Source organism: Pangasianodon hypophthalmus, chromosome 17 (genome assembly GCF_027358585.1).
Source record: "Pangasianodon hypophthalmus isolate fPanHyp1 chromosome 17, fPanHyp1.pri, whole genome shotgun sequence".
NCBI classification, from domain to species: Eukaryota; Metazoa; Chordata; class Actinopteri; order Siluriformes; family Pangasiidae; genus Pangasianodon; species Pangasianodon hypophthalmus.
Genome location: NC_069726.1, coordinates 16323818 through 16337588, shown reverse-complemented (window position 1 = coordinate 16337588; position 13771 = coordinate 16323818). Strand labels below are relative to the sequence as shown.

At 38.2% G+C, this 13771-nt stretch overlaps 1 protein-coding gene across 12 annotated transcripts in view; it reads left to right on the top strand.

Annotated features, from left to right (window-relative positions):
- psd3l (pleckstrin and Sec7 domain containing 3, like) overlaps positions 1-13771 on the top strand; it is a 127865-nt gene that overhangs the window by 82988 nt on the left and 31106 nt on the right. The window lies entirely within an intron of this gene.

Below are 13771 nucleotides of genomic sequence, written 5' to 3'. Positions count from 1 at the left end.
TGCCATGCCAGTTCTAACTCTGCCAGATTGCCTGGTTAATCTTTGCCCATTCTTCCTCACATAGCTCTTGTAACTCATGCCAAATCATGTTTTCTTTTCTTCGTCACCTATCATAGAGGATACAAACTTTTGCTCAGATGTATTCTCATAAGGCTATATATGGTCCATGTTTCTAGACAGCAGGGTGCTGGATATTTTGCATAGTCTTCCTTTTGCGCAAGTCATTTAAGACTCCAGACCAGTGAAAGCAGGTTTGTTTTGTTAGACGTGATGGTGGTGTTCTGACTGCTTCCCAGAGGCGTAGCTAGAGGTGGGATTTTGGATTTGAATCCCCTTTGAAATATTTTGACAGTTCCAAATGCTTATTTGTGGGTGGTAAACATAACACATACATACAGTTGATTATATGCATCAAATAACAGGTATTGAGCAGTAATTTCACTATAAAGATGTTCATAAAAGGTCAACAAAGTCATCATTACCATTCCATATTTAACCACCCCAAGAGTCAAACGAACATGTCTCGTAGTTTTTTTTAAATTAACCAGTCATAATCATGCATTTTTCTGTTTGAAAGCTACTAGCTGCTTAGCTACACCCTGAACACATATATAGAGTTAAGCAGGAGCAGAAAAAAGTTATATCTGCTTTTATAAGATAAAATTAAATTTTCCCCTATTATAAGCATCCTATTTTAATCTAATTCACCAGAACTGTTATAAAGGGATTTTATAGGGACGTTATTAATATGGCTTGATAGTTTAACAGTAGATTGTACCTTAAATGACTAAATAACACATTTGTGCCACCATCGTACCTGCTAATGTCTGGCATTCACCCACAATCCATGAGCACATTGTGCTTATCAGTTTAATCGTGCAGATCATGCGATGATTTTATTTTGTATATTTCTTTTCTGAAATTAATCCCTGTCTATGCCACTGGTGCTGCCATTTGTTCATTTAATCCAGTTAAGGTCATCACCCAGCAGAATGATAAAGCACATTATACCCAGAGCGAACTCCAATGCAGGGCGTTAAAACATTTGCATTAAATGTCTTTCAAAGTCTGTTCAGCTTTAATATCAGTTAACCTTTGATCAAGCAGCTGGTGACTGGGAACATCTGGATCATGCGGAAGCATTATAGGCAGTATATTAATAATAGCTTAAAGCAACAGCATTCACCAATCACCCAGTGTTAAGTCCTAATCCTAAGCCTGGCCAGGGGTCAAGCAATTCTTTGTATTTTGTTTCCATGAACAACAAAGGGCAAAGGCTGACCTTTTCCGACATTACAGTCACGACTGGCTGCTCTACTGCCATGTAATCAGAGCCCATCACTGCTGTCACTGTAATGAGGTTTTTCTATTTTGATCTGACCCATTTGGCAGCTGTTAAAAGGTGATGATGGCAAACAGAGGCCATGTTTGTTACTTTATCAGTCTAAATAAATGAGATTTGAGAATAAAATGGAATAATGAGCTCCCAACAGATTGGAGTAACCTGACTGGTACCAGATGTTGAACATTGCTTAATAAGAGAAGAGTCAGTATCACAAATCCCAGACTGTAAAGGGTAAACAGACTGAGGTTAGACTTGGCTGCTTTACATCTCCTGGCGTGTTTTACAAATAGTGTTCATAGATGAGGTAAGGGATGCACGGGTAAACAAATTGGTAGCCCAGATTCCTGGGATAAGCGGATTTTCATGTCCACGCTGTTTGTTTTCATGCGTAGTTGCCCAGCAGGCAAGTATGTTCACCAACCAGAAAAAGAAAAACACCACTTTACTCCCTATTGACTTTTCTTTCGGTATGTAGCTATGTTTAAACTTAATGTGCTTCATTGTGGTGTGACACACCTCAATGCTGTAACTATAGTGCAAGCTACTCACTCCAAATCCCACCGTCTGCTGCTCTACACACATCGGCATGAAGCGTGAGCTGCTTTCAGTACTAGCTGTCCGCAGATGACAAGCAATCTTTTCAGAATTGAAAAGAGTGATATTTATATTCTCACTATCTGGTGTCACCCAGAGGAGGATGAGTTCCTCTGAGTCCTGTTCCTTTCAAGGTTTCTTCCTCATGTCGTCTCAGAGAGATTTCTCTTGCCATCGTCACGTCTGGCTTGCTCATTAGGGATAAATCCAGGCATCTATATCTATATTTCTGTGAAACTGTTTTGTGACAGTGTCCAATGCTAAATAAATAAAGCTTAATAGCTGAAATGTTGAACAATGACTTGCTTGACTTGACTTTTTGTCCATGGTGCAAACACTTTGTGCTACATCATATACATGTTTTTTCCTGAAGTCCATATTAATGCACTGTATTAATGTGAGCGATCTAGCTGACCAAACATTATTTCATTAAGTTAGCTAGTTAAAACTAATAGTTTCAGCTATTTTCCAAGCACCCACTCCATGGGACTGGGCAGCACATTGGCGGTGTCACTCGAATTTATGATTTGTCCAGCCCTGCCTTTGGATATATGGCAATAATTTCAAGATAATTGGATATACTTTCAGAAAAATATAACCCCCTCCCCCATTCCTTTTTTCTCTCTTTTCTAACATTGTCTTGGCCAATTCCCACCCACCACCAACCAGAGAGGGTGAAGGCTAGCACAGGCTTTCTCCAAGAAAAATGAAGCCAGCCAACTGCTACTGTTCCAGCTGCTACTTATCTGTAATTATCTGTATATTTCTGCACACCTATTGGTTTATATTCTCAGAATGGTACCTTATCTTATCCTATTCTAATAGTTTATCTTCTATTATTTCTCTATTATGCTTCTGTTACACAGTTAAACATCTTATTTTGCTTGTTTTTTTTGTGGCTTTTATTTATTGCCTTTGCACCATTTTGGCATTAAAAGCTAACCTTGACAATTTACTAAACAGACACGAGGTACTTTTATTGCCTAAATTAAGATGAAATGGGCATCACTACTGTTTTGGTGCGTTTGCTGTGTTGCATCTCAAAGCACAAAACACTCTGGAGTTTATTTTGTACCCTCATTTGGGTTTATTAAGGCTGGAAGTGTTTAATAAATTTGTCATTGTGTGCCCATGAAACGCTGGTGCTCTTTTTTAGCACGGCAGTACATGGCAGTAATTATTTGGAGGATGGCAACCGAGGCAGCGAGTTTGAAAAGAGAGAACACACATTAATTTTTATTCACTAACTGAAGAAACGTTGCCAGGTCAGATTATTAAGATTTAAGTGGAAGAAATAAAAAACCCACTGGCGCTTCACTTTCTGGCTTTAAGTTGTTTTTGGTGTAGTGTGTCTTTGCTTGCTGAAATGTCATTCAGCTTTCTCTGCTGCTCTCTTGGGAGTTCTGAGGTTACTTTACAACCACAGACAGTGCCACAATCACGTGGACACACTGAATTAGTATCAAGCAATTTTTTTAGCCACAAATTTTAGATGTACTCTGAATGAAAGCAGCAATACCTGCACAAAATGGGAATTTATATATATATATATATATATATATATATATATATATATTAGTTTCACCAGCAATACGTTAATCTAGTAAGGTTTTTCTGACTTATTAGTAGACATCTGACTACTAATATTGGCCATACCTATCAAACCTATCATACCTATCACCAAATGGGGAATGACCTAAAAATAGCCAAGTTAATATTTTCAGTTATTTTGCCAATAAAATATTTTCAATGAAACATGTTCTTAATCTCCTTTTACTGGATTACTAGAAAGACAATTTTTTTTTCTCATGTTTGTTTTTATCGCTTGCCCACAAACTGGCGATCTGATTGATCAGGAGCTTAATAAGCACTTGACATCACTCTGTGCTTTTTCTGAAAAGCTGACCTTTTTCAGCTTTTGGAAGCACTCGATTGTGACAATAAATTGCTGGCAGCATCGCTTTGAAAATCAGCCCCAGTACATATACACTGTATGTGTGCTTATGATTAAGGGGGGCGGCACCACACTAAAATATCTATAATTAGAGCCCTTCTTAGTATATGCTTTGATTTCTATTCTATCATTGTATGAATTTGGTCTGCAACAGAATCACCCAAAAATGAGTTTCCTGTATCCCATATCTTAAAAAAACTCAATCGTTTCTGCCCATAATGTGCTTTACACTGCATTTCATTCCTAAACCACAGGCTAGTATCCTAAAATATACATTGTGTTTGATGGTCGACATTATCTTCCTACTCTGTGTTTCTTTAGGCACTGCTGTTATTGACTGTGCGTAGAGGTCAGGCTTGAAGAACTGCTTCTGAATCTCTGAAAAGATTTTTTTAAATGGTGGGTTTGAAAGAAATTCCTCAACAGGAAAAATATCAGGGTTTCACTAAAGAGCCTGTCAAACCAGCGCTCAGAGTGAGCGACCTAGTGAAGCACTCAAATATTGATATTCTTGTTAACTTGACAAATCAGCAGTGTAGTCACTGTAAGTTAAATCTTTCTTTCACTCAGCATGGCTGACAAGTCGAGAAGTCTTCAGACGAGACCTCCACTTTTCTGAACCTAATCTGTGTCATAAGCATTCATATCCTGAGTAAAAAAAAATCCCTGCTCTGCACAGCTCTTTGGGTCAGATCTCTAAGTATGACCTTTAAACATAAAAAAGGCTTTAAAAACTTGCTCTGAAGGCTAGTTTCCGTTTCATTGACTTCAGAATAATGTAGATTATGGTAATATTAGTGTGTAGATGAGTAGGGGAAGGACATTGAGTGTGTCGGTAACCATTTCACCTTCAGCTGCAGCAGTTTAAATTTAGTGCATAGGGGAGGAAGGCGGTGACTGTCAGTATCTATGTCTGAAGTCTGTGTCTTCAAATATTCGTATCTCTATTCGGATTTAAACCCAAAAGGGGGTGTGACCTAAACCAGAAGGAGTTTTTTTTTTTTTTTGTAAAATAGAGATGTCTGTGGAGCTGTTTGTTTTTTTTTGTTGTTGTTTTAAATCCCGCTTACTTTTTTGTTTGTACCTGTGAATTTCGTTGGTTTTAATTCCCAAAATATTGGCCTAACCAAACTAGCATCCTAATTAAAACAACCAGGCTTTTATTGATGATTATGCAGCAGTTAGTTCCGGTCCACTAATTTGATTGGTCGAGCAGTGTTCCAAGTGTGCCTATATTTCCTATAACCACACTGAGCCATTTCACAGTGTGTATCACTCCATTCGTCTGTGTACGCCATGTAAAATTCCGGTTCCTAGTTCGAAATGGTTAAAACAGTACAGTTAGCGACATGATCAGCGGACAAGGCAAACGATAGATTTCAGGTATAAAATATGAAAGCTCATCAGTTGAAGAAGAAAAGGAAGAAAGGATGCCAATTTTATTGGAAGCACCTTTAAAGGGAATGTACGAATCAAATGTGTGTTAGCTAACCAGGATCTTCGGGATCTATTTCTGCTAGAGGAGCAAAAACAAACAGAACATTTGGCCATATTGCGTCCGAAATGTCACTTACTTGATATTCATTTCTTGTTTGTAGAACTGTTGTATAAAAGCAATATCGCACTCACAGTAGTGCTGTTATTCTGAATATCGGCACGGCTGTGATTGGCCGCGGATTAGCCATAGCTAAGCACAGCTGTGCACACATTTTGTTTTGCATGAAAACAAAAAGACATGTAATGTGCCTTCTTGTCTGTATTTCTATCTGTTTAGAACACATTATCTCTTTATTCAGAATAATAATGTAATCGTATTTGGTTACATCCCTAGGAGAGTAGAAAAGTTAACGCTGCGGTCTTTTGTAGACATGCTCCAGACTGTCCATTTAATGTTTTTCACTGTTATTTGTTCAACATTTAAACGACTGTAACCTTAACATGCTTGTTGGTAATTCTGCTGATTATACAGCATTATAGATATTATAGTGCTAGATATTTTCACTAAAGATATAATAGTGAGGCTGTAAATGGGGCGGGGTTACACCTGATAACCTTGATCTCTGCTAAATTTTTGAGCATGCGTGTAGTCATTGCATGGCTTGTAGAATTGCTTGTAGTCATATGTGTAAGAGGAGGACTAAAATTAAACCACTGTAGTCATTTTCAAGCGTTCATGGTCGATTTCCTTTTCTGAGAGGTTTAATGAGTACAGATCCTGATCTCAAAATACTTTCTTGACTGCTACTGATTACATGGTTAATTATTTTTATTACTCTAAAAATGTTCTATAAATAATTGATTGATAACTTTATAATCGTGTTGTAATACAAATGCCATGTGTTGTACTGCACGACCATTAAAACTAATAATGATGTGCATAATTATAAAGCAACGGTAACAGTTATTAATAATTACAAAAGCATTATGAACATGTAAGTGAATGTTAAATTACTCCTCGTTAAGCTGTGATTTTATTTTTATAATGTGATATGGAAGCACTTATCACCAGATTAATTACAAAAAACTCACACAGATGCATTATTGATGTTTTAACACTTTATTGATTATATATAAAAGGCACATTGCAAAAAATCATGGGTGTTTTGTTCTAAAACATCCAGGAATGACACACACACATGTAGGACACACACATGTAGCACCAACGTAACCTTAGAGGAACAGGAAGCTATGTGTATCCATGTCATTGTTAATAATTATTCATTGTAATTGTTCACAGGTCGTTATTAGTTATAATGGTTGTGTATTACAATGAATGCTGACACTTGTGTTTGCACCATGATTATAAGCTTTCAAGGAATTATTTATAGCTCATTAGAGCTTTATGAGGCATTATTGGAGTTTCAAAAGAATCTTACAAGGACTCATTACCAACTTACTCCTAATTCGAAGCACATTATAACTTAAGTTATCGAGCTTTCCTTGTCAGTTACTTATGCATTGCGATTTTCGAGCCTTATATAAAACAGCATTTGTTCTTCCACCACAGAATGTCTTACCTACTTCAAGCTTGCCATTTTTTGAGCATGAAATAATAAAAATCCTCTGATGTCTCAAATCCACCCAAGGCTGACTAACCATGCTTTAACGTCGTGCTGCTCACACCAGATGGTCTGAGCTGCCAATGTGGGGGTACTGTGTGTGCTACGCCTTGTAGAAATGGCAGTGGTCACGATATAACTGATTTACACATAGACTTTAACACAGCGAGCAATTCCAGTTTTAAATCCACTTATGCTTGCAACACACCTGCTTGGCCCCTTATCTTTTAGCATTAGTTGTGTTTGTGTTCCAGTATTTTCCATGTGGGAGCACTTCAGGAATGCTTTCCCCTGGGTGTAGGGTTGAGTGTACTGTTAGATTGGCTGTTTAATACAGAATAAAGAGGTACCTGCTGGGAATGGAGGTCGTGCTGGAGATGATTGCGTTTGTGCTTACAGATGTGGCGCAATTCTCTGCTGGGGTATTTTAAGTAGGCAGCGCTGTGTGTGCAAGCCAACAGCCATATCAACAGTGGACCCCTGCTTATTTGTTCAGCCTGTTGTACAATGCACCAGGATTGACTGGCTGCTGTCCTACGTGTGCATTTGTGCAGTGCTGGGTAAAGATAATGCAGGATTTTCTAACACACAGAATTCTGTTTAGCTGTTTTATAAGCTGCATTTAGGACAACAGTGCCTATTTTTAACTCGGCTTACGTTATAGATATATTTATCACTTATTCGCTTTAGAAGTGTCAGCCTAACTGTCTGCCTAAAACAACCATATCTTGGTTACATTGATGCCTTTTTTTTTTTTTTTTTTTTTTTTTTTTTTTTCTTTCTTTTTTTTTCTTTTTTTCCTCTTCCCCCAAACTGAGCGCGTCAGTGATTTTGGGTCCTCATTGACACTGACACTAAAATACGTAACCTGCTTGGTATTAAGCATTCGTTTTTGGTTGCCGCTAGTTTTATGTTTAAGATCTTATGACAGTGATTTCCTATAAAAAGTGTGAGAGCAGTATCAGTCAGCGTGGTCATTAAAAATGCCGCAAGGTGCCGTGAATTTCTCCTTAACTCATGAGCAAAGTATAAACCCTGATGAGTTGTGTTTGTCTCAGTGCTCACAGAACTGAAGTGCTCGCACACACACACACACACACACACACAGCAGTTTCTCTGCACGCTCACTTCATTTCTCCATGCTCGCAAACACTTTTGTGTCACGCAGTTCACTCCACTTTGCACTCGTTTTTGATGACCACGTTCTCAGATACTGCTCTGCACTCTTCGCTTGGCCTTCACACTATATATTAAAGATACTATTTAAACGCCATAAGATGTTTTATCAGATTACTTGTATTGGAGGAAGATGTTGTAGTTGCTCCTTGTGATATTTTCACAGAGCACAGTTTGCAGTCTTTGCTTTGAACAATGAAATATGTCTAGATCGGTGTAATTCTGTGTCGTCTTTTCCTTATATCTTGACTTACATCTTAAAATAACATTGTTCATTCGACAAGCTTTAAAAAAAAAAAAAAAAGGCTGACAGGTTTCGAACTAATTCTGCTGTCTGGAGGATAGTGATGCATTTCCATTTTTATGGAAGTAAAAAAAAAACAGTGAAGTGCATTACTCAGACTTCTCTCTAATCATCCTTCAGTTTTTTTCAAACATGAAATGCCCTCACTGCTGAAATGTTTTGAATGAAACCTCTTCCGCTACTGTCTGAGAACCTGCCAGCGTCAGAGAATGCATTTGAACTGCAGTGTTTGTTGTTATTATTATTATTATTATTATTAGCATTTTTGTCATTTGGCATTGTCCTTTGCTCAAAGCAGCTGGCTTTAAATTCAAGTGTATTCTTTAAGATCCAGTAGGAAGATATTATCTACTGAGATTGAACCCTAGGATACAATGATTTATAGCCAGCTTCTTTGATTGGTTCCATTCCCATTATTGAGAAAACAAGTTCACTGAATTATTTCTGCTTTCTGTCATCAATGTTAATTCCTTTCAATTATCAATTACAGTGAATGCAGAAGATACAAGTACTTTGCTGTGTGCTACAATCAGCTGCATGTTGAACAACACTTGAAGCCCTGGAGAGCAGTGCACTCTTGGAGTTTACACATACGCCCACTTCGCTAACAGTAATACGTCACTATAATGTGTGTGCCTGCAGCATCACTGAGCCTTTCAATTGATTTATCTATTTGTAATAGCATAACTATCCATTCTTTGAATCCGTTTTATTGGTGTTTTGGCTTTTATTTGAGAAGGTTTTGGACCTGATTTGCAGTCTAGCTGCAATAATAACCGTATAAGGCTCTAAAGCAGTCTCGTGTTTTCCCTCGGCAGCTAATTGCCCTCTTCACTTGAGAACACAAGCAGCTCGATCTGTTCAACACAACAATAGCACCTCAGCAGCAGCAAACAGTCCTCCCACATGTTCTGCGCTATGCATCAACGTAGCACTGACACAGGCGATGCCTCTGCCCAAGCACTGGCTCACAGCCAGAAAGTGTTCTGTTACAGTACACCTAATGTATTCTGGGCTTTTTTTCCGAAGTGTCCAAGGCAATCAAAAAAAAAAAAAAAACTGAATGAGCAATCCATCATTTCATGGCACTATTTAGTGTAGTCCATATTAAACATTCTGTACCGGTAGAGATACAGAGGCAGCCGATGCAGCTTTTATAGTCACTGTGATTCCTGATTATGTTCCTGTCATGCCTGTTGAGTCCCAGCAGTAATGCAAAGGTATGATTTGAATACACATCAATAAGCGGAACAATTTAATTCAGTTTTATTTGTATAGCACTTTTAACAATAGACATTGTCACAAAGCAGCTTTACAGAAATGGCCCGCATTGAAATAAATGAAATAAAATCCTGAGAGACATGCGAAATCTTGAGAGGAACCAGAATCATAAGGAAAATCATGCTCTTCTGGATGAACACAGATTATTATTATTATTATTATTATTATTATTGTTGTTGTTGTTATTGTTATTAATAGTAGTAGTAGTGGTAGTGGTGGTGGTAGTGGTAGTAATAGTAGTTGTAGAAGTAGTAGTAATAGAACAGTAGTAGAACTAGTAATAATAGAAGAAGTAGTAGTAGAAGAAGAATAAATAGTAGATATAGTAGCAGTAGAAGTATGAGAATAAGTAGTAGTATTAGTAGAAGTAGTAGTGGTAAGGATGCATTGATACAAATACTCATTTATTCATATTTAGCATCCAATACGACATGATATTGTTTGAAGTAAACACTAGATGCCTGACTAATGAGCAAACTAGACAAAATGCTATCTGGGTGTATTTCATGGTACATAATGGAAATGATAGCAAAGCAGACTGCAAACTGCTCTGTGAAAATATCATGAAGAGGAACTACAGCATCTTTCTACAGTGCAAGTAACCTTAATAATCAGCATCTTACTGTGCTTAAACAGTATATTTAATAGAGAGTGTGAGGGCAGCTGACTTCAACGCACAGATCAGTATCAGTATCATTTAAAAAAAGAGCACGAGGTGCTGTGGATTGTGTGCACGCAAACGTGATGGTGATGGTGGTGCAGAGAAACCGTCACATGTGAGAGCGCTTCAGTTCAGGGAGCACTGAGACTAAGTGCTTACTTTCTTCCTCACTCGCCAGGGTCTACACTTTGCTCATGACTGAAGGTGAAATTCACGGCACCTCGCGCAAATGTCCATGCTCGCTGATACAGCTCTGCACACTCAGGTCAGCCGCCCTCACACTCTGTAATAAAGATACTGTTTAAACACTGCAACATCTTAAATATAAAACTCAACACAGGGAGTTCACACAAACAATTATATGCAGGTGTAATAGGAGTTATAATGGATTATTATAAATGACGGAGAACGCTTGTAGTAAAACTAAACTTTGATGGTCCTGCCTGCATAGTGGTCATCACTATTATTATTGTATTGTTGTTTAATGTATAGCAAGATAATATTCATTTTATGTTAATATGGTTAAGACATTTAAACTAAATAGTCACCAGTTTCCTGTCTGCTGTTATAGTGCTGATGATACAGACTCGTGCTCTTGCTGTAAAGTAGTTCATGCTTGTTGCCTGAGGAGACGCTTTTGTCCCTCTGTGTCTGCAGTAGGGGAACAGATGGACAAGATGATGCATTGAGCCAGTAGCTCACTCTTCATATTAAGGCATATTGTCTGGCAAGTGACCATGCTGCTTTAACCAACCTGCAGCTAAAAAAAATGACAGCTCTGCTCACACTGACACTCATATCCTGACTGTCACATGGCTTCAGAGATGTGGCTGTGGTACATTTTTATATTCAGCTTTATTCCTAGTGATACCAAAACTCTCTTCCTGTCCAAACAATATTAATTAGCTCACATGAAAAGTCTGGACATTACACAGCTAGGATTGTGTCCTATTGAAATACCTCACATAATTATCTGCTACCTAATTCATAATTGTCTGCTCTGGGGTAAAAATTCTCTCGGTTGTACGATGTTCACAAAGGTCATACAGATAGCAAAATTAAAACGGTACCATAAAAACGTTACGGTCTTTTTGTCTTTAACCTCCAGTCTGTGATTTGCATGCTGTTTCAATGAAATTAGTCTTGATTATTCATGGGAAATTGTGAGGCGCTGTCTCTCCCAGCTGTACATTTTCACAGATCAAGGCAAATTTCTGCCCTTAATTCCACCCCCCAAATGGGCATTGAATGATCCCCTTATGAGCCAAATTGGATTTTTCTCCCTCTCCCTCTCTGTAACCATTCCCTTGCAACATTCTCACCCCAAACGTTAGCACTGTCTATCTGGTAGAACAACGAGGCTGTCCCATAATGCTTAAGAGCATCACTCCAAATCATTCCGTGTGATGGCAGGAATTTCTATTTAGCAATAAAACCGGTGCTTTATTGCAGATTTTACAGATTTGACTCTCTTTTGCCGAGACTTGTCATTTTTCTTGAAGACGTAGTATACTTGAACCCAGCTGTATATTAACCTGAATGTCAGACTGTCTGCTGTGTTAGGAAGTAGCTGACTAAATTTGTCAGGAAAGTGGCTGCCATTATAAGAGAAGGCAAAAGTCGAACAGTATCAACACCTTTATATGGGATTTATATGGGATTTTCTGCACTAGCAGTATGAGTATAATTAGAGCATGCTGTTTTGACCATGTCAGTGTAATTTGTACTAGGATAGCCTCCTTTGTATTGCATACATAAACAGAATTAGCAGGATTAGGTTCTTGAATTATTGATTTTGAATTGAAAGCTGAATTGAAAGTGGTGTTGAATTACACTGTATTATGTATTATGGTGCCTTATACCATTTGTGTGTAGGCTTTTATATTGTTTGATTATATTACCAATGGTATAAAGAGCCTGTAACCATTATGATACACACTAGGGCTGTGTGATGTGGACAAACAAGTAATAAAGTGGTGATGTGAGATGTGTGTAAACATATAAATGTTTTTCTAGCATAATATAACTGATATTTTTTTGCTAATATTATGGCTAGCATGCACCATAATCAGTATTTTCACAGTAATATTTTTTTAATCATGGTCCACCAGCAAAGTGAGGTTAACTCTGAAATGACTTCCTGTTCACTGCCTGTGTCTTCTATGTAGAGTTTAATTCCCTTGTACACCCTACGTAGTAAAAATACATCTCTGTCTTTACATATTTACTCACGTAAGACTTCAAAACCAATTTCCATCCAAACAGGACTGAGATGATCCTGTTTAAAACCGTGCCGATAGGGACGTGTCTCTGCTTTTCATTTGGTGCTAAAATGTGATGCTGAAGTCCATTAGGATGTGATGAACCCTACGCTGGGCACTTCAAAAAGGGCCACACCCACATCACCATTTGTACAATCATTCCAGACTGAAGCAATGAAAAGAATTTATTTAAAATCTTTCGTTTTGAAAGGAAAACAAAAGAGCACAGGCAACATGCAGGCTTGGTTAGAAAAGGAGGTCATATCCAAATACAAAACATTAAATTGTTGTGCAGCACACCGTTGTGTCACTGCCTCACAGCTCCAGCGTTCCCAGTTCAATCCGAGCTGGTGGTTTTCTCAAATACTCCCTGCATGGATTTCCTCCAGATTCTCCGGTTTCCTTCTATAAACATGCCAGTAGGTGGATTGGCTACTCTATGCATGATGTCTTGTAACGGACCGTCATGCCATTCAGCATGTACTCGCGCCCGGCATGCAGTGTTCCCGGGACGTGCCTCAGCTCCGTCATGACCCTGACCAGGATTAAGTGATTAACAAATTAGATTGTTAGGGAAGGTTTTGTTACTTTGGCCTTTGGTTCTTTAATACATTGGAGATTCTTGTTGTGAGCGAGTGAGAGACAATAACACGCCAGCTTCAGCTTTGAAAAATGACGTGCAGTTGCATTCCATCTGGCTGTTAATTTTGACTTTAATAGACATAGACCCTTCAGAGTTCTCACTGTAAATGATGGCGCCTTGGGAGGGAGTAGGGCATAGTGATGATCGTTTCTACAGATTGAGCAGTTTCAGCAGTGTTATTACTCACAGCTTTTAATTCGTTCTGTTATCGCTGGCCTTCATGGGGCGTTCATGGTGGAAGCTCATATTGCGATAATGAGAAAAATATGATTACTTGAGCAGCCCTAATACCCAGTTCCAAACAGGTTTCACAAAACAGAAAGAAAACAATTTTAGGATTGCTGAGAAAACTCTTTTTTTGTTTTTGAGGTTTTTTTTTTTTTGGGATGCTTTACAAAATGCCATTGTTGAGTGCTCTTAGTTAGCATCCTAAGGGGTCTATGCATCACCATGTCATGTCACTCGTCTGTGCTCATTGCTGTGTGCTCGTCCA